This window comes from Pongo pygmaeus, chromosome 18 (assembly GCF_028885625.2).
Source record: "Pongo pygmaeus isolate AG05252 chromosome 18, NHGRI_mPonPyg2-v2.0_pri, whole genome shotgun sequence".
NCBI classification, from domain to species: Eukaryota; Metazoa; Chordata; class Mammalia; order Primates; family Hominidae; genus Pongo; species Pongo pygmaeus.
This window is the reverse complement of record NC_072391.2, coordinates 25,629,136-25,648,722: the sequence shown is the minus strand read 5'-3', so window position 1 is coordinate 25,648,722 and position 19,587 is coordinate 25,629,136. Positions and strand designations below refer to the sequence as shown.

At 49.1% G+C, this 19,587-nt stretch overlaps 1 protein-coding gene across 2 annotated transcripts in view; it reads left to right on the top strand.

Moving 5' to 3' along the window:
* Nucleotides 1-5,306: 5,306 nt before the first annotated feature.
* Nucleotides 5,307-19,587, top strand: part of EEF2K (eukaryotic elongation factor 2 kinase) — an 83,623-nt gene continuing 69,342 nt past the window's right edge. Inside the window, exon 1 of one of the 2 annotated variants that reach the window (XM_054455629.2) lies at nt 5,307-5,703. The gene's annotated coding sequence lies outside the window, so the exon portion shown is untranslated. The remainder of the gene's footprint in view (nt 5,704-19,587) is intronic. The other variant, XM_054455633.2, reaches the window with a different exon arrangement.

The window sequence follows — 19,587 nt, the reverse complement described above, 5'->3', positions numbered from 1 at the left end:
TGGGAGGCTGAGGCAGGCAGATCACTTGAGGTCAGGAGTTCGAGACCAGCCTGACCAACATGGTGAAACCCCATCTCTACTACAATACAAAAATTAGCCAGGTGTAGTGGCGGACGCCTGTAATCTCAGATACTTGGGAGGTTGAGGCAGGAGAATTGCTTGAACCCCGGAGGCAGAGGTTGCAGTGAGCCAAAACCGCGCCACTGCATTCCAGCCTGGGCAACAAGAGTGAAACTCCATCTTAGAAAAAAAAAAAAAAAAAAGAAGAAAGAAAGTACTTTCCAGATCTTTTCCTGTGCAAATATATAGGTGAATGAAAACTCGAAGCCCTGATGTGTCCCACTCTCATCCTGGGGTTGGCTTTGCACAGGGTAGGAGAGGAACATGCGATCTAAAAGAAGAGTGGGGGTCGAGTGTGGTGGCTCATGCCTGTAATCCCCAGCACTTTGGGAGGCCGAGGCAGGTTGATCACCCGAGGCAGGAGTTCAAGACCAGCCTGGCCAACATGGTAAAACCCCGTCTCTACTAAAAATACCAAAAATTAGCTGGGCTTGGTGGCGGGTGCCTGTAACGCAGCTACTTGGAAGGCTGAGGCAGGAGAATTGCTTGAACCTGGGAGGTGGAGGCTGCAGTGAACCGAGATCGTGCCACCGCACTCCAGCCCGGGTGACAGAGAAAGACTCTGTCTCAAAACAAATACACAAATAAATTAACTAAATTAAATACATACAAGAAGAGTAGTGTCTCATCACTTCCGTAAGTCTTTCGGTAGCTACAGGTGGGCCATCCAGATGGCTCTGTGTTGGGCATTTCTCATACCTAGTAGGCCCAGGACCTCTGAGCCAAAGAGGTGAAACACACAACCCAAGCCCACTGTGCACAGGGAATTTGGGCAGTTAACACTTTGGAAACCAGACCCTTCCTGTGGTGCCTGCGGCCAGTGCAGCTCTTCAGCCCCACCCTGAGCCGACGGGAGGATTATACCTGTCTTGTTGCAGTTGGGAACAGCCATGTGACTGTGACTGTAAGACCTGGTGAGATGGAAACACCATGAGTCTTTTTTTGTTTTGTTTTGTGACAGCTTTATTGCTGTTATAATTGCTGATATAATTCACACACTCTTTTTTTTGAGACTGAGTCTCGCTCTGTCACCCAGGCTGGAGTGCAGTGGTATGATCTCAGCTCACTGCAACCTCCACCTCCCAAGTTCAAGCGAGTCTCCTGCCTCAGCCTCCCGAGTAGCTGGGACTACAGGCATCCACCACCACACCTGGCTAATTTTTGTATTTTTAGCAGAGACGGAGTTTTGCCATGTTGCCCAGACTAGTCTACAACCCCTGGGCTCGAGTGATCCACCTACCTCGGCGTCCCAAAGTGCTGGGATTACAGGCGTGAGCTACCGCACCCGGCCCATACACCCATTAAAAAAGTATAATTCAGTGGTTTTTAGTGTATTCACAGAATTGTGCAACCATCAGCACAATCAATTTTAGGACATTTTCATCACCCCAAAGAAGAAACCCTGTAACTATTAATAGTCACTCCCCCTCTCCCCAAGCTCCCTTCCCAGCCCCTGGCAACCACTAATCTACTTCTCTCTTTATGGATCGATTGTCCTATTCACTGATATAAATTAAATCACATAGTATGTGATTTTCTTTTGTGTCTGGCTCTTTTCACATAGCATATTTTTTAAGGTTCGTCCGTGTTGTAGCATATATCAGCACTTCATTCCTTTTTGTTGCCAAATAGTATTTCATTGTATGAATCTACTGCCTTCTTTTCTTTTTTGAGATGGAGTCTCGCTCTGTTGCCCAGGCTGGAGTGCAGTGGTGTGACCTCAGCTCATTGCAACCTCTGCCTCCCAGGTTCAAGTGATTCTCCTGCCTCAGCCTCCCAAGTAGCTGGGATTTCAGGCACATGCCATCACACCTGGCTAATTTTTGTATTTTTAGTAGAGATGGAGTTTCACCACGTTGTCGCCAGGAGTTCAAGACCAGCCTGGCCTCAAGTGATCTGCCCGCCTTGGCCTCTCAAAGTGCCGGGATTACAGGCATAAGCCACCACCTGGCCTACTGCATTTTAATTATGCATTCATCAGTCATTTGGATTGTTTTCACCTTTTGCCTATTATGAATAATATTCCTATGAACATTTTGTATAAGTTTTTGTGTGGACATATGTTTTCATTTCTGCTAGGATTTGAATTGCTGGGTTATATGGTAACTTCATGTTTAATTTTTTTTAAGAATTGCCAATCTGCTTTCCATTCCCACCAGCAGTGTATGAGGGTTCTAGTTTCTCCACATCCTTGCCAACACTTGCTATTATCTGAGATTTTGATTATAGTCATGCTAGTGGGTAGTGGGTGTGTTTTGACTTGCTTTTTTTGGTCACCCACACTGGAGTGCAGTGGTGCAATCATAGCTCACTGCAGCCTCCAACTCCTGGGCTCAAGCTATCCCCCCACCTCAGCCTGTCGAGTAGCTGGGACTACAGGCGCACACTACTGAGCCTGGCTAATTTTTCTTTTTTTTTTTTTTGTAGAGATGAGGGTCTTGTTATGTTGCCTTTGCTGATCTGGAGCTCTTGGGCTCACACTATCATCCCCCCTTGGCCTCCCAAAGTGCTAGGATTACAGGCATGAGCCACCGTGCCTGGCCTTGCATTTTCTTAGTGGTTAATGACGTTGAGCACCTTTTCATGTCCTTATTGGCCATTTGTATATCTTCTTTGGAGAAATGTCTATTCCAATCTTTGGCCCATTTTTAAATTGGAGTGTTTATCTTATTACTGAGTTGTAACAGTTCTTTACATATTCTAGCTGCAAATCCCTTATCAGATATGATTTGCAAATATTTTTTCCCCATTCTCTGGTTGTCTTTTCACTTTCTTTTTTTGTTTGTGGTTTGTTTTTGTTTTTGTTTTTTGAGAGAAGGTCTTACTCTGTCCCTCAGGCTAGAGTGTAGTGGCGGGATCTTGACTCACTGCAACCTCTGCCTCCCAGGTCCAAGTGTTCTTCCCACCTCAGCCTCCTGAGTAGCTGGGACCATAGATGCAAGCCACCACATCTGGCTAATTTTTGTATTTTTTTTATAAAGATGAGGTTTCACTATGTTGCCCAGGCTGGTCTCGAATTCCTGAGCTCCAGCAATCTGCCTGCCTCAGCCTCCCAAAGTATTGTGATTACAGGTGTGAGCCACTAAGCCTGGCCTTTTTCATTTATTTATTTAATTTTTAGAGATAGGGTCTCACTCTGTTGCCCAGGCTGAAGTGCACTGGCATGATCATAGCTCACTGCAGTTTCAAACTGCTGGGCCCAAGGGATCCTCCTGCTTCAGCCTCCTGAGTATCTGAGACTACAGGCACACACCACCATACCTGGATTTTTTTTTTTAATGTTTTATTTTAGAGACAGGGGTCTTGCTATGTTGCCCAGGCTGGTTTTGAACTCCTGGCCCCATTGATCCTCCTGCCTTGGCCTCCCAAAGGTCTGACATTACATGTGTGAGCCACCTTGCCCGGCCTTGAGTAATTTTATTTTACCGCAGTAGACATCTCCTTGAAGGCAAGTGTTTCCCCCAATTCCTAGCACCATATTTGGTGCACAGTAGGAGCTTAATAAATATTTGCCGTAAGAATGAATGCTCAGAAATTCTACTATTACATCCTATCTGCTCAACTCCCTGGAAAAGAGAGATTCTCTTTTTATGGTTACTATAAAAGGCCCAGATTAGTATTTCACTGGCCTAACTTGGATCACATGCTCATCCCTGAACCAATCAATGAGGCTGAAGGGATGAAATATGCTAATTGGCCAAGTCTGGTCATGTGTCCGTTTTTGGAGCCAGGGGAGTGGGGAGGGCTATTTTCCTGAATTGAGAATAGGGTGAACTGGTTCCCTGAAGACTAACCAAGACGCTAATGCAAAGAAGGACACTCCTGCTGGGCAGACAAAAATGACAGAGGCTCAGAGAAGTAAAATAACTTGCCCAAGGGCCATAGAGCTTTAAGCAGTAGCTCTTTTTTTTTTTTTTTTTCAATCTTGCTTTGGGTTTGGACAGACTAGTTCAGCACCTTTGATCTTCCCTTCCTGCCTGACGGCCCCAGGGTCAGAATTCCAGGTGCAATTTTGTCTCTTGCCAAAAGCTGGAGTTTACTCTCTTTGGGGTTTATAAATAAGGAAAAAAGTTCTTTGGAGAGCCTGAACTTTGAAATCAGAGAAGTCTGGATTTAATGCTGGCTCTGCCTTTTGTAGCTACCTCACCTGGGAAATGTCATTATCTCTATTAGGCTCAGTTTTGTTCCTTTTTATTTTTTTGTTTTTGTTTTTTTGCGACGGAGTCTCACTCTTTCACCCATGCTGGAGTGCAGTGGCGCGATCTCGGCTCACTGCAACCTCTGCCTCCAGGGTTCAGGAGATTCTCATGCCTCAGCCTCCAGAGCACGCCCGGCTACTTTTTTGTATTTTTAATAAAGACTGGGTTTCACCGTGTTGGCCAGGCTGGTCTCGTACTCCTGACCTCAGGTGATTCGCCGGCCTCGGCCTCCCAAAGTGTGGGAAGATGGAATGAGAGAAATCCCTCAATAAATGTCATTGTCACTACTTTTATATCTAGAATGTGTGAAATTTCTAAAATTTCACTAACAAAGTATCTGGAAGGACCTAATATCAAAGTGTTCACAGTAGCTATTAGTTTTAATTCGTTTTCTTCTTTATACCTTATACACTCTACCACTCATGCCACAGGTATTTATTAAGCATCTACTGTGTGCCACCCAGGCCCTGTGTCAAGAGTTAGGAATAACTAGAGGAGATACTAATTTTAAAGCTACACAAGTAATTGCAATTGTCATACGTGCCTGTTTTTACAAAGCAAAAAATCAGGAAAAACAAAGTATTTCCGATAAAAAATATTTTAAGGTTATGGATAGAGATGTATACAAACAAGCGATGGGTTTGGATCACTAGTGATTTTGGAAAGGACAGGAATACAGGAACTAAGCGAGAAGCAGGCGAGAATGGCGAGGCGCGGCGGGAGAGGACGGAAGTTGCTCACTCCCTCGAATTGCCCCCTCGCTGCCGGATGCTAAGGCCAGCCTTGAGCAGGAGAACCGGACACTGTGTACTCAGCAGGGGGAGCCAAGACTTAGCGCTAACCATTGCACCTGGGGCTGGGAGCCAGCGCTGGAGCCAGGAGGCCCGCTAGGAGGCTGCAGGCACTGTGACGGCCACCTGGGGGCGGCCACGTGAGCGCCACGCCGTGCGCCCGCCAGGCCAGCCCCGCCCCTGCCCGCCCGCTTCTGCTCAACCTAGCCCAGCCCCAGCTTCAGCCTCAGCTCCCCTCCTTCCTGGATCGAGCGCTCGCACTCTCGGCCCTGCAGCCACCCGAGTCCCGCTCGCTGTCGCCTGCACGCGAGTCCCTGGCACGCGCTCCCGCATCCCAGGATCGTCCCAGCGGCCCCTGCGCCTTTCCTGGGATCACTCCGGCGGCCCCGCGCCCCGGGATCGGTCCATCTGCCCCGCGTGGCCCCAGCTGCTTGCCCTGAGCGCCAGCCAGCGCTCCCCGCTCTCCGCTCCCCGGCACTCTCGGGGGGCCCGCCCGCCCTGCACCCTGGAGCTCCGGGCCGCGAGCCTCTGCCAACTCCTCTGGACCCTCGCGGCCGTGGGCAGCGGCTGCCGCGCCTGTCTGCCCGAGGGAGGTAGGTGTGGACCGCGGCCGGCAAGGCTGTGGGGGGCTGGGAGCCGGCGCTGCAGGCCTGTGCGCCCCGGTGCAGCTGGCGTCTGGAGCGTGCTGGGTCTGGGCTTGGGAATGGGGCCGGAGAAGGCATGGAAGGAGAGTGTGGGGGCGCTTCTCCTCTGGTTGTTAAACTCTCTGGGGCTCAGTGCTTGCTTTGGTGAAATGGGGAAGTTGTGCGGATTAACGGCGATGTGGATATGGAAAGCAATTGGCAAGCAATGGGCGGTGATCTGGCTGCAAGTGACAGAGAGTCTGGGAGCCTCCGCCCTTGGGGTCCCTAGAGTGTGGGCGCATCGCTGCCTTCCTGTCCCCTGCAGGGCTCAGAGCCGCATCCCCCACCCTTTCCCCTGAACTAGAGGCCTGCGTCAGCCCGAATTCCCGGAACCTCCAGGACTGTGTAGACGCGCCCTTGCAGCATTGTTGGCTGCGGGAGTTTGGTTGTTGGCAGGCGCTGCTGACATGTGTGCCAAGGGGCTGGGCATTAATAAGCCGGTGGCCGCGCGGGGGTGGGGGCCTCCCGGGTAAGCCCCGGCCTAGATCCTTTTGCGCGCGCCTGGGGGATTTCGGGGAACCAGCCCAGCTGCGCCCTGAGTACAGATGGGCCGCATGGGGAAGTGAGATCTGCCCAAGGGGACGGTCCCAGGGAGCCCGACCTCTGGGACCTCGGTGGTGGGTGCTTCTTCAGCCAGGAAAGCAGGAAACACTAGGGCTGGAGTCCTGGGTTGGAATTCTAGCTCATTTATGCTCTCTGGCCCTCGGTTTTCTCATTGGTAAAATGGGTACAGTATTAGTATCTACCACTTAGTATCCTTGGAAAGAGTAGACGAGTATGTATATGTTAGGTGCTTGGAACAGTGCCTGGCACACAGTGTCATGGTCTATGGCCCCGGGAGACGTCTGATGGCCAAGGGCCCTATGGTTGAGGGCCCTGGACAGGCTGTGAAGTCACAGGGAATTGAGTCACGTAGTCTATCCTAATGTTTTTACCAAGGAGGAAACCGAGGGTCAGAGTGATCCCCAGGCCCACAGAAGCTCCCTAAGAGGAAGCCAGTCACATAAACAGATTCTAAAAAGCGAGATGGGGTAAATGGGAATACAGAGCAAGAAGGTGAGAGCTGAGAATGCCCACCGTGTGTGTAAAGGGGAGAGGGTTATGGGGGAAGGCTTCCTGTAGGCAGGTGATGTTTAAGCTGAGCTGGGGAAGAGGCAGGTGGAAGGAGGTAGAGTTCAGAGATGGCGTATGCAGATGTCTTCCTTCTCTGTGGCCTCCACAGCACCCGATGTTCATTCCTTTGTTCAGCTATTAATTCAACAACTACAGTAAAACCTCTCAACGACATGAATTTCAGTGTAACATGGCTGGGATTGGCGTCCGCCCTCCTCTCAGCCCCCATTCTCAAAGAAGTGGGTGGGGTCCGAAGTTCTTATCCTCTGCAGGGAATGGGGAGGCCAGAAGTCAGAACTGAAATGGTCATAGTTTACACATAATCATTGGTGTACATTCTAAGAGCTACCGGTTTTTTGGGCCAAGGGTGTGGTGGCTCAGGCCCGTAATCTCAGTACTTTGGGAGACTGAGGAGGGTGGATCACTTGAGGTCAGGAGTTTGAGACCAGCCTGGCCAACACTGGGAGCCCCCATCTCTACTAAAAATACAAAAATTAGCTGGGCATGTTGGCATGAGCCTGTAATCCCAGCTACTCGGGAGGCTGAGGCAGGAGAATCGAGAATCGTTTGAATCCAGGAGGCATAGGTTGCAGGGAGCTGAGATTGCACCACTGCACTCCAGCCTGGGCAACAAAGCGAGACTGTCTCAAAAAATAAAAAAGATCCACCAATTTTTTTTTTCTTGTGCTTTTTGTAACTGTACAGTACTTTTTGGCTGATTAAGGATATATCACTGGCTGGGTGTGGTGGCTCACACCTGTAATCCCAGCCACTTTTGGGGGGCTGAGGTGGGAGGATTGCTTGAGCCCAGGAGTTCAAGACCAGCCTGGCTGACAGGGTGAAACCCGGTCTCTATTAAAAAAAAAAAAAAAATCACTGATTTGCTTTTAAAACATTTTACTGTATTATGTGGCAGAGAAAGCTATGGGTCACCAGTACCCATGTTCTCGTCCTCCTGGGGTGCTCCCTGGATGAATTTTCCCAGGCTCCCTTACCATTCGGTAGGGCCACATGGCTGAGTTTTGGCTGATGAAACATGAGTTTGTCCATTTCAAGCCTCGACCCTAAAAACCTCTCACTCTTTCCTCATTTGTTGGACAAGTCAAGGGGACTTTGAAGACCTACAGGGAGGGCAGAGCCATAAGCCAGAAGGAGTGTTTTTTGTTTTTGAGATGGAGTCTTGCTCTGTTGCCCAGGCTGGAGTGCAGTAGTGTGATCTCAGCTCACTGCAACCTCTGCCTCCCAGGTTCAAGTGATTTTCCTGCCTCAGCCTCTTGAGTCTGAGCTGGGACTACAGGTGCATGCCACCGTGCCCAGCTAATTTTTGTATTTTTAGTAGAGATGGGATTTCACTGTGTTGGCCAGGCTGGTCTCGAACTCCTGACCTCAGGTGATCCACCCACCTCCCAAAGTGCTGGGATTACAGGCATAAGCCACCATGCCCACCTGGGAAGGATGTCTTTAGGATCGTTATCTTGCTGTGGGGAGATTCCCCAAAGCAGTCTTGTCCAGTGTTTGGCAGGGTTGGCGTCTGGTTGCCAGGACTCTGGGAGCTGTGTGAAGAAAACCAAGGGTGAAGAGCAGAAGCTTGGACTTATTCAAGCTCGTTCTCCGGGATTCACTATTTCTGGTCCAATTCTTACACCTGAAGCAGAACAACTGAATGATCAGGGCTATAGCCAAAGTAATAGCGGCAGGTTGAACTAATTTAAAAGAATCAGTGTTTTTTGTTGAGGGAGATTTGTTCTGCTGACCTGAAAGCTGCAGGTTATTACCCCAATGAACTGAGAAGGCTCCTAGAAGGTGGTTAGAGCAATGACCTTGTCTACACCTGGGATGAAAGCGGCTTGAGCCTTAAAGTGTTGCTGGATCAAATTCTTGCAGCCAAGGCTGATGAGCACAAGCAAGGAGGCTTCTTTTTTGTTGTTTTGAGACAGGGTCTTGCTCTGTCACCTAGGCTGGGGTGCAGTGGCACGGTCACAGCTTACTGCAGCCTGGAACTCCTCGGCTCAAGTGATCCTCCTGCCTCAGCCTCCCAAGTAGCTGGGACTACAGACATGAGCTACCACTATGCCTGGCTAACTTCTAATTTTAGTGTAGAGATGGGGTCTCACTCTGTTGCCCAGGCTGGGCTTGAACTCTGGGTTCAAGCAATTCTTCTGCCTCGGCCTCCCAGTGTTAGGATCACAGGCATGGCCCGTGCCCAACCATAAGAAGGCTTCACACAAAGGAAGGAGTGAGTCACTAACACGCTGATGATAAAGCAGAAAATAACAGTGCCCCCCCACAACCCCCAAAGTCCCAGGGCTGTGGGACTCCTAGAGAAGCGTTTCAAATGGCTCCAGAGTCAGAGGGTGGATGGCGTTCTGTTCTCCAGCTGTGAAGCTTTTGAGATGTAGCAAGGACTAGCAAGCCAGAGGAAGCACCTGGAAGTAGGTGGCTAAACTGCAGAAAATTGCCCTAGGCCGGTGTTTCTCTAACTTCATTGCACATCAGCATCCCCAGGACGACTTGCTTACACTTTGATTGCTGGACCCATCCCCAGAGTTTAATTTAGTAGGTCTGTAGTGAGGCTTGAGAATTTGCATTACCAGCAAGTTACCAGGTGAGGTTGCTGCAGTGGCTGCTGCGGCAGCTGGTCCCATACTTTTAGAAGCGCTGGTTAAGGAAGTGATGACCGCATTGACAGCTCTGGATTCAGCCAGCACCAGCTTCAAACCCAACTCTAGTCATGTGATTTGGGGCAAGTCATATAACCTCTCTGTTCCTTAGTTTTCTCATCTGTAGAATGAAGCTAAGAGCGACTAACTCCTGGGGTTCAGGGGAGGCTTCCTGGAGGAGGTGACATCTAAGCTGAGACCTGAGGGATAAGCAGACACGTTGGCCAGGGGACGGGTAGGGAGGACAGGCTGGGGTGTGTACCAGACAGAGGGCATAGCATGTTCAGAGCCCGAGGAGGAAGGAGTGCATGCCTTCTAGGGAGCTGAGAGGAGTTATGTGGCAAGTACTTTGTAAGTGATACTGAAATGCTACCAATCTGTTCTGGGCAGGATGGCAGTGGAGAGGAAGCCAACCAGGGCATGGAAAATGGGCTGCTGGATGGGCTCAGAAATGGTACAAGTTATTTATGCTCTTCTTTCATTGGCCGGAATGCAGTCACATGACCTTACCTAGCTGCAAGGGATGCTGGGAAATGTAGTCTGTGGCCAGGCAGAGGAGAAAGGATTCCTGGAGGAAAGCCAGCTCTCTGTGCCACCTGTGGTTTTCAGGCCCCCTCTCTCACTTCTTCTCCACCTTGCTCACTCTGCTCCGCTCTGTTAAGTGAATGAATTTTACAGATGAAGAAGCTGAGGTTCAGAAGGTTAAGTAATTTCCCCAGCATTCCTCAGCTGATTGTGGCAGGGCCAGGACTTGAATTCATCCCAAAGGCCTTGTTTGGCTAGATCTGGTTTTGGTGCTTATCAGATCCTCCATGAGCCAGTCTTTCCCACTACGGCCTCAGCCATGTCATTGGACTAAGTAACTCCTATGTAGTTACAACACAGTAGGTTGTTTTGTTTGTTTTTGTTTGTTTATTTGTCTGTTTTTTTGGAGGTCTGGGGGCGGGGGGATAGAGTCTTGCCCTGCTGCCCAGGCTAGAGTGCAGTGGCACAATCTTGGCTCACTGCAACCTCTGTCTCCTTGGTTCAAGTGATTCTCGTGCTTCAGCCTCCCAAGTAGCTGGGACTATACAGGTCGTGTGCCACCACACCTGGCTAATTTTTGTATTTTTGGTAGAGATGGGGTTTCTCCATGTTTCCCAGGCTGGTCTCAAACTCCTGGCCTCAAGTGATCTGCCTGCCTTGGCCTCCCAAAGTGCTGGGATTTCAGGGGTCAACCACCGTGCCCAGCCACAACCCAAAAGTCCTTCTGTTTCTCCATTATATCGGCAGGAAACTGCCAGCTTTTCTTCACTTACTCGTTCATTCATGCAGCACGCACTTGTGCATTTATGGTGTGTGCCAGGCATTGTGCTTTGGGCTGGGAGCTGCAGAGGAACAAGACACACGGCCCCTTTTGTTCAAGACACTCACATGGTCTGGCCACCCAGAGGGCCGGGCACACAGAGTTCATGTGAGACGTGAGACGTGCTGTATCCCTGGGCTGACCCACCAGGAGTACAGAGTGTACCGTGGACATGCAGAGGGTGCCCAGCAAGTGATTAAACATTACAATTCAAGCTCCCTTGTGCATTTTGCTAATCGAAGCTATAATTATGATATTTTGTGTTTCATATTCCAAAATGCATTTTTCAGATTCCTGAAACAATAAAATAGCCCTTGCGCGATAACAGTTTTATATGCAGAAAACACAGTGTACTGCAATGATATTTTTACGAGCCTTTAGCAGAGCAAATGATGGCGTATCTCTGGCTTCTGCAGCAGGCTGCTGTTTACATCGGTAAGTTGATTTCTCTGTCTCTTCCTTTTTTTTTTGAGACAGAGTCTTGCTCTGTCACCCAGGCTGGAGTGCAGTGGCACGATCTCAGCTCACTGCAACCTCCGCCTCCTAGGTTCAAGCAATTCTTCTGCCTCGGCCTCCCAAAATGCTGGGATTATAGGCGTAAGCCACCACACCTGGCCTTCTCTGTCTCTTTATGGTATGTGGGGAGATTTGTTTTTAAAAGGAAAAGGGGAAGAGAGGGTTGGGGAGGGCTCCTTAAAATTACACCAGAGGCTGGACACAGTGGCTCACGCCTGTAATTCCAACACTTTGGGAGGCTGTGGCTGGAGGATCACTTGAGTCCAGGAGTGGCAAGACACCATCTCTACAAAAAATTTTTAAAATAAGCCAGGCATGGTGGCACAGGTTAGTCCCAGCTACTCAGGAGGCTGAGGCGGGAGGATCCCTTAAGCCCAGGAGTTCAAGGATGCAGTGAGCTGTGATTATGCCACTGCACTCCAGCCTGGATGAGAGATCAAGACACCTACCCAGTCTCTTAAAAAAGAAAGAAAGAGGCCAGGCACGGTGGCTCATGCCTGTAATCCCAGCACTTTGGGAGGCTGAGATGGGCGGATCACCTGAGGTCAGGAGTTCAAGATCAGCCTGGGTGACATGGTGAAACCCCGTCTCTACTAAAAATACAAAAATGAGCCAGGCATGGTGGCACACACCTGTAATCCCAGCTACTCTGGAGGCTGAGGCACAAGAATCACTTGAACCCGGGAGATGGAGGTTGCAGTGAGCCAAGATTTAGCTGCTGCACTCCAGCCTGGGCGATAGAGTGAGACTCCATCTCAAAAAACAAAAGAAAGAAAGAAAAATTCCACCAGATTCATTCTAGAGCTGGGTTTCTCAGCCTCGGCACTGACATTGGGCCAGATCTTCTTCTTTGTAGGGGACTGTTCTGTTTATTTTAGAATGTTTAGCAGCATCCCTGGCCTCTATCCACTAGGTGCTAGTTGCACCCCTAGAGTTGCAACAGCTAAAAATGTCTCTAGACATTGCCAAATGTCCCTTGAGGGAGCAAAATTGCCCAAGGTTGAGAGCTGCTCTTCAGGACTTTGTTAGTTCCCAATTGCTGCTGTAACAAATTGCTGCAATTATTTAGTGGCTTTAAAACAACAAATTTATTATCTTATAGTTCCTGGGGATCAGAAGTTCTAAAATCTAGATGTCAGCATGGCTGTGTTCCTTCTGGAGGCCCCAGGAGAAAATCAGTTTGTTTGCCTTCTCCAGATTCTAGGGGCTGTCCTCATTCCTTGGGCTCCTGGCCCCTCCCTCCATCTTTGAAGCCAGCAGTGTGGCAGCTTCACACCTTTCTGTCTTTGGTCACATCTCTTCCTCTAACTCTGACCCTTCTACCTCCTTTTTATAAGGATCCTTGTGATTACACTGGGCTCACAGGATAATCCACGACTGTCTCCCATCTTAAGATCCTTAATCACATCTGCAAAGTCCCTTTTGCCATATACGGTAACATTCACAGGTTCCAGGGATTAGGATGTAGACATCTTAGGGGAGCCATTTTTCTGCCTGCCGCAGACAGTCTGGCCTCAGGGTATAATGAAATTTGCTTGTGGAGGGCTTGTAGGGAGCAAAGTGATTTAGGGAATTGGGGACTGGAGGATTTTTGGGACATAACAGCAGCTAGTACTTTTGAGAGTCAAGTCTATCCCAGACACCATGTGCCTAATCTCATTGTATCCTCAGAACAACCCCTGCAGGGGTACTGTTAGCTGACCCCTGTTTACAGAGGAGGGAACTATCCAAGAAAGGCTTTCTGGAGGTCAGGTGCAGTAGCTTATGCATGTAATCAACTTTGGGAGGTCTAGGTAGGAGGATCGCTTGAGGCCAGGAGTTCAGAGGCAAGAGGATCACTTGAGCTTGGGAGACTGAGGCTGCAGTGAGCCACGATTGCACCACTGCACTCCAGCCTGGGTGACAGAGTGAGACCCTGTCTCAAAAAAAAAAAAGAAAAAAGAAAGAGACCAGCCTGGGCAATGTAGGGAGATGCCCATCTCTACAAAAATAAAATAACATAATTAGCCAGATGTGGGTGGTATGCACCTGTAGTCCCAGGTACTCTGGAGGCTGAGGTGGGAGGATCGCTTGAGCCCAGGAGTTGGAGGCTGCAGTGAGCTATGATTGCACCACTGCACTCCAGCCTGGCCAACAGAGCCAGACACTCTCTCAACAACAACAACAACAACAACAAAAACAAAACAAACCCAAAAGAAACAAACAAGGAAGGCTTTCTGAAGGAGGTCAACATTTGAGCTGCGTCTTGAAGAGATTAAAGGGTTTTGCTAGTGAGTGGGAAAGGGATTCCAGGCAGAGGTGTTACTGGTGGAGGGTGTCCAGGTTCTTGACGTTTTGAGCAAAGAATTGGACAAAATACACGAACAAAACAAGGAAAGAATAAAGCAATGAAAGCAAATATTTACAGAAGACAAAAGTACACTCCACAGGGTGGGAGTGGGCTCGAGCAGATTGCTTACAGAATTGCCTGGGGTTTAAACACCCTCTAGAGGTTTCTCATTGGTTACTTGATATACACCCTATGTAAATGAAGTAGTGGCCTGGGATCAGTCTGATAGGTTGTGGGAAGCGACCAGTCAGAGGCTGAAGTGAAGTTACAAATGAAGACTCCTATACAAACGAGGACTTGGCCAGCACCAGCCTGATCGGTTGTGGGAAGGGACCAATCAGAGGTAATTTCAGTTTTTCATCTGCCACGCAGATAAGTTGGGGGTTGCAAAGGGAGTAGCCTCTGGTCCTTTTGTTACTTGGGCTTGGAAAGTAGGGGTTTTCCTTTTGATTTAGCTCTAGGAAGTCAGCCTGAATCAGCCTTAGGTTCCCTGCCTCCAGACCCTATTCGCCTGCCTCAGAGGCACCTGCAGATAGATACAAGGGCAAGGAGGTGAGGAGAGTTTGGTGGTGCATGGAGATTGATTCTTGAACTTGGAAACTTGGGAAGCTGAGATGGCAGGGAGGAAGGGACGGATGGGCTGGACTCTGTAAATTGGTCCTTTCATTCTGATGTAAAGTGTACTGTTTCTCTCAATAGTTTAAATAAATGTTTATGAGCACCCACTATATGCTAGGGGTGCAGACATTAAGACACTGATGTGAACTCTTAGCTTGATGCTTGACTTAATCACTCCTAATGCTGCACCCCAGTAAATAAACACTGAGCAGCCAGGCACAGTGGCTCACACCTATAATCCCATCTCTTTGGGAGGCTGAGGCGGGAGGATCACTTGAGGTCAGGAGTTCAAGACTAGCCTGACCAACATGGTGAAACCCCGTCTCTACTAAAAATACAAAAATTAGCCAGGCGTGGTGGCGGGTGCCTGTAATCCCAGCTGCTCGGGAGGCCGAGGCAGGAGAATCAATTGAACCTGGGAGGCGGAGGTTGCAGTAAGCCGAGATAGCGCCACTGCACTCCAGCCTGGGTAACAGAGCAAGACTCCATCTCAAAACAAAAGAAACACTAAGCAGAAGGGTATTTGAGTTCATGTTGAGCACCTGTGCACTGAAGGTAATACAAGTTATGGGGGGAGGGGTGGAGACAGCAGTGCAGACCTTAGGATGTCACAGCCTGCCTGACAAGTCTATTGTCTAGGACAGGGTCCCAGCTCCTAATGGTGGGGCCCAGGATTCAAAGCCTGGCCATGCGGCTGTAGAGCACAAGCTGTTAGCCACTGTATTGGGCTTTGGTTTTTGTTTCTTGCTTGAAGGAAACTCAGAACTCCAGCTAGGGTTTAGAATATCTTCAGAACAAGCCAGGTGCAGCCCTCAACAGCCTAGCGCTGTGCAGTTCTGCTCCCTTAAGGTTGCCTTTTCAGAGGTAGACTGTCACTTCTGGACCTAGCAGCTCCTGTCATTGTCAAAGGAGAGTCCAGTGTAGCACCTGGTGTGCAGTCAGTCTTTCACATGCATTATTTGTCTTATTTCAATAGAAATTATGCCTTTTTGAGGTTGATAAGCTTTTGAGGTTGACAAGCAGATAAGAAGCTCTTCTGCTTTCTTATCACTCATTCACAGCACAAAAGCCACACTGTCCCTTCTCTGAATTCGTGCTAAACTGTGAGAAACTCAGCTTCTTCTAGTTGGTGGAATAAGACAGTGTCCTTGGCATGGTATGTAAAGGAACCAGGTTGCTGGGCACTGTGATCACACCTGTAATCTCAACACTTTGGGAGGTTGAGGCGGGAGGATCGCTTGAGACCAGGGGCTTGAGACTAGCCTAGGCAACACAGCAAGATGCCGTCTGTAATAAATAAATAAAGGAACCAGAAGAAGACCTACCAGTGTAGGGATAGGGTGGGGAAGGGAAGTAGTAAGGGGAAGTAGAGCTAAAGTCTCATTTATCATACCTGGAAATCAGAAGATAGGATCAAAATAGATAAGAAATAATCAGGGCCGGGTGCAGTGGCTCATGCCTGTAATCCCAGCCCTTTGGGAGGCCGAGATGGGTGGATCCCTTGAGTCCAGGAGTTTGAGACCAGCTGGGCACATGGTGAAATCCTATCTCAACAAAAATATACAAAAATTAGCTGGGTATGGTGACACGTGCCTGTGGTCCCAGCTACTCTGGCGGCTTATGTGGGAGGATCACTTGAGCCTAGGAAACAGAGGTTGCAGTGAGCCAAGATTGCGCCATTGGACTCCAGCCTGAGTGACAGAGTGAGACCCTGTCTCAAAAAAAAAAAAAAAAAAAGAATCGGGAAGCGTATTATTTAGTGATACATATATAGATAGAGAGAGAGAGAGATGCTAAAGGTAACACTGAGAATAGTTGGAAGTAATTGCCTCTAGGGGTGGGAAGTAGGGCTGCCCATGCAAAGTTGCAAAGGTTGTTCACTAGAGTTGAGCAGTACCCCACCTATATGATCATATACAGTGGCCCTAGTAAGAAAAAGGTGTTTAAAGTATTTTTGAAATTATACATAAATAATATACAATGGCCTAAACCCTGGCTGGGTTTGGACAGAGTCTCACTCTGTCGCCCAGGCTGGAGTACAGTGGCACGATCTTGGCTCGCTGCAAACTCTGCCTCCCAGGTTCAAACAATTCTCCCACCTCAGCTTCCCAAGTAGCTGGGATTACTGGGATTACAGGCACGTGCCACCATGCCCCGTTAATTTTTGTATTTTTAGTAGAGACGGGGTTTCACCATGTTGGCCAGGCTGGTCTCGAACTCCCGACCTTGGGTGATCCGCCTGCCTTGGCCTTCCAAAGTGTTGAGATTACAGGCGTGAGCCACCGTGCCTGGCTGGTTTGGGGCTTTTCATATTGCATGTGACAGAAAACCTATCTGTAACTAGCTAAATAGCCCTTTCCCCTACTGCCCCACAAAAGGCAGGGTTTATTGTATCATCTGATTCAGAAATCTACGCTGGGCTTGGTAGTTTGGTTTCAGGAACATCTGGATTCCAGGTCTCAAATGACATCATCACTATTCATTTTTCTCTTTCTCTGGTTCTGCCCTCCACCACACATCAGCTTTGTTCTGTGTTGGCCTCAGCCCCAGTCTCAAGTTCACATTCAGCATGAAAAGCCTGATCACCTCTTCCCGTTACTCAAGCAAAAAGCCCCAGGTTTGCTGCAATAGCTAGAATAGTTTGACTGTAATCACATGACCACCTCTAAGCCAATCTCTGTGGCCAGGCACCCCAGTGGTTGGTTTAGGCCTGGATCTTGTGATACACTCCTAAACACATGACTTGAGGGTGGGGCAGAGGCAGATCCTCACACAGAAGCTAGTGCGTGATTCCAGGTGGCTGATCAGTCACCTGTGTTCACTGTGGTTGTAGTCAAGGGCGTGTGGGTTGTGCTGTGCTGGGCATACACTATTGTGTGCATTGGCCAGCTCGGGGTGCCACGTTGTTGGCTTTGGGATGCTGGTTCCCAGGAGTGGCGGTGGGAAGATTCCACCCGCTTTCTATGGTAGGAAGGCAGGTCCTGGGGTGAGGGTGAGCCCCAAGGGGGACCAGTGGCCACTGTGGCTTGACCCGCAGGCCTTGACCTGAGCATTGCAGGCATAGTTTCCTGCTCCTGTAACTGCCAGATCGAGACTCAGTGAGACAGTGGTTTCCGTGGCCAGAGACTGAAATAGTCTATTCCCTGAGGACCCCTGAAGAAGCTTGGCTTTGCTACGAGCCAGACGTCCAGGTCACAAGTCTGGCTGGGCCCCAAGGCTCAGTCCCGTTTATTTATGATAATAAAAATGATGATAATAATAGCTGTTAAGTTCACGGAGTGAGTACAACTATGCATCCCCACTGAGGCTCAAGAGGTGAAGTCACATAGCCCATTAGTGGCAGAGATGGGGCTTGAACCTGAGTCTTCCTGACTCACTCAGCTACCTTTCCATAGAAATAGGGACTGGAGGCCGGGCGCAGAGGCTCATGCCTTTAATCCCCAGCACTTTGGAAGGCCGAGGAGGGTGGATCACTTGAGGGCAGGAGTTCAAACAAAAAAATTAATAAAAGAAAAGAAATAGGGACTGGGAGGAGAAGATGTGGATGCCTGAGTGAGGCAGAGAAAGCTTTCAAGAAAATCCTGATGTCTTTCAGCTGGAGTCCTGTTCTTATCACAGGAGCAGATCCTTTCTTTGGGCCAAAGGAACACCAGGATAGATAGAGATCCCTAGGAGTCTGGGCATCTTGCCTGGTGTTAGAACAGGCCTCTTGGAACTGACTTAAAGGCTAAGGAAGTTTCCTTGCTTGTTTGGGGAAATCCAGCATCCTCCAGGTACCCAGTCTTCATGTGCAAATGTAAGAGTATCTGCCAAGTTAGGACTATGGATTGAGGCCACAGTTTTCCCAGGTTGACCCTGCCCAGGCACCCATTTGTCATAAAGGATGTGACCTTTAGGCCAGGTGCAGTGGCTCACGCCTGTCATCCCAACACTTTAGGAGGCCAAGGTGGGAGGATTGCTTAAGGCCAGGAGTTCGAGACTAGCCTGGGCAACATAGTGACACACACCTGTAGTCCCAGCTACTCAGGAGGCTGAGGTAGGAGAATCACTTGAGCCCAGAGATCGAGGCTGCAATGAGCTCTGATTGCACAATTTTACTCCAGCCTGGGCAGCAGAACAAGACCCTTTCTCAAAAAATAAAACTTTACAAAAAAGAGGATGTGACTTTTTACGACATGGGAGAGAAGGAGCTACTGTTACCAAATAAAATTAGCAAGTAGAAAGGAAAAAAGAAAATTACAGTAGATTACACAAGTTTAGGTATCAAAGTATGAAGATTGTGAATCCAGGATTGTTATGCTGTCCCATGGTATAAGAGACCCAGGTTCTCTTTGTCTCATAGCTCTTCCAGCCTCAGCACAGGGCCATCCGCCTCATGGTCTAAGGTAGCTGCTTGAGCTCCAGCAATCACATATGCATTTCAGCCAGCAGGTTGGAAGGAGAGCCAAGGGGCACACTCCCTTTAAGAACCCTTCCCTATGGTTGCACACAGTCCTTCTTATATCCCATTGGCTAAAACTTGTTCACATGGTTACATCTATCTGCAAAGGAGTCTGGGAAATGTATCCTGAGTGGCCAAGTGACATGCTTAGCCAAAACCCGGTGGTTCTCTTATTAAGGAAGAAAGAGTGAACAGCTATTGGGGGATAGTTTGCCACAGCTGCCTTAAGAGCAAATTTATGACAACTCAAAAGCCATAAAGCAGATGACACTCACTTAGCTCTGGAATGCATATCAAGTGCCTGCTGTGTACAAGGCGCCGTGCCAGGCAGGGTCACAGCTGCTTGTCTTCATTTCCCAGGGCCGAGGAGAATGTCAGGTCTGTGGTGGGACATGGCCGAGGGCCGAGCTCCCCACACTGTAAGATGAGGGAGTCGGCTAGGTGAATTAATTGGGTAAAGAGCCAGATTTGCTCACTAGCAGCCCAGATCCTGAATCTGAGCGTGCTTTTTTTGTTGTTTTTTGCTTATTTGAGATGAGGTCTTGCTCTGTTGCTCAGGCAGTGGCACAATCTCAGTTCACTGCAGCCTCTGCCTCCCCAGGTTCAAGTGATCCTCCCACCTCAGCCTCCTGAGTAGCTGGGACTACAGGCACACGCCACCACGCCTGGCTAATTTTTGTATTTTTTCGTAGAGACAGGATTTCGCCATGTTGCCCAGGCTGGCCTCGAACTGCTGAGCTCAAGTGATCCGCCCACCTTGGCCTCCCAAAGT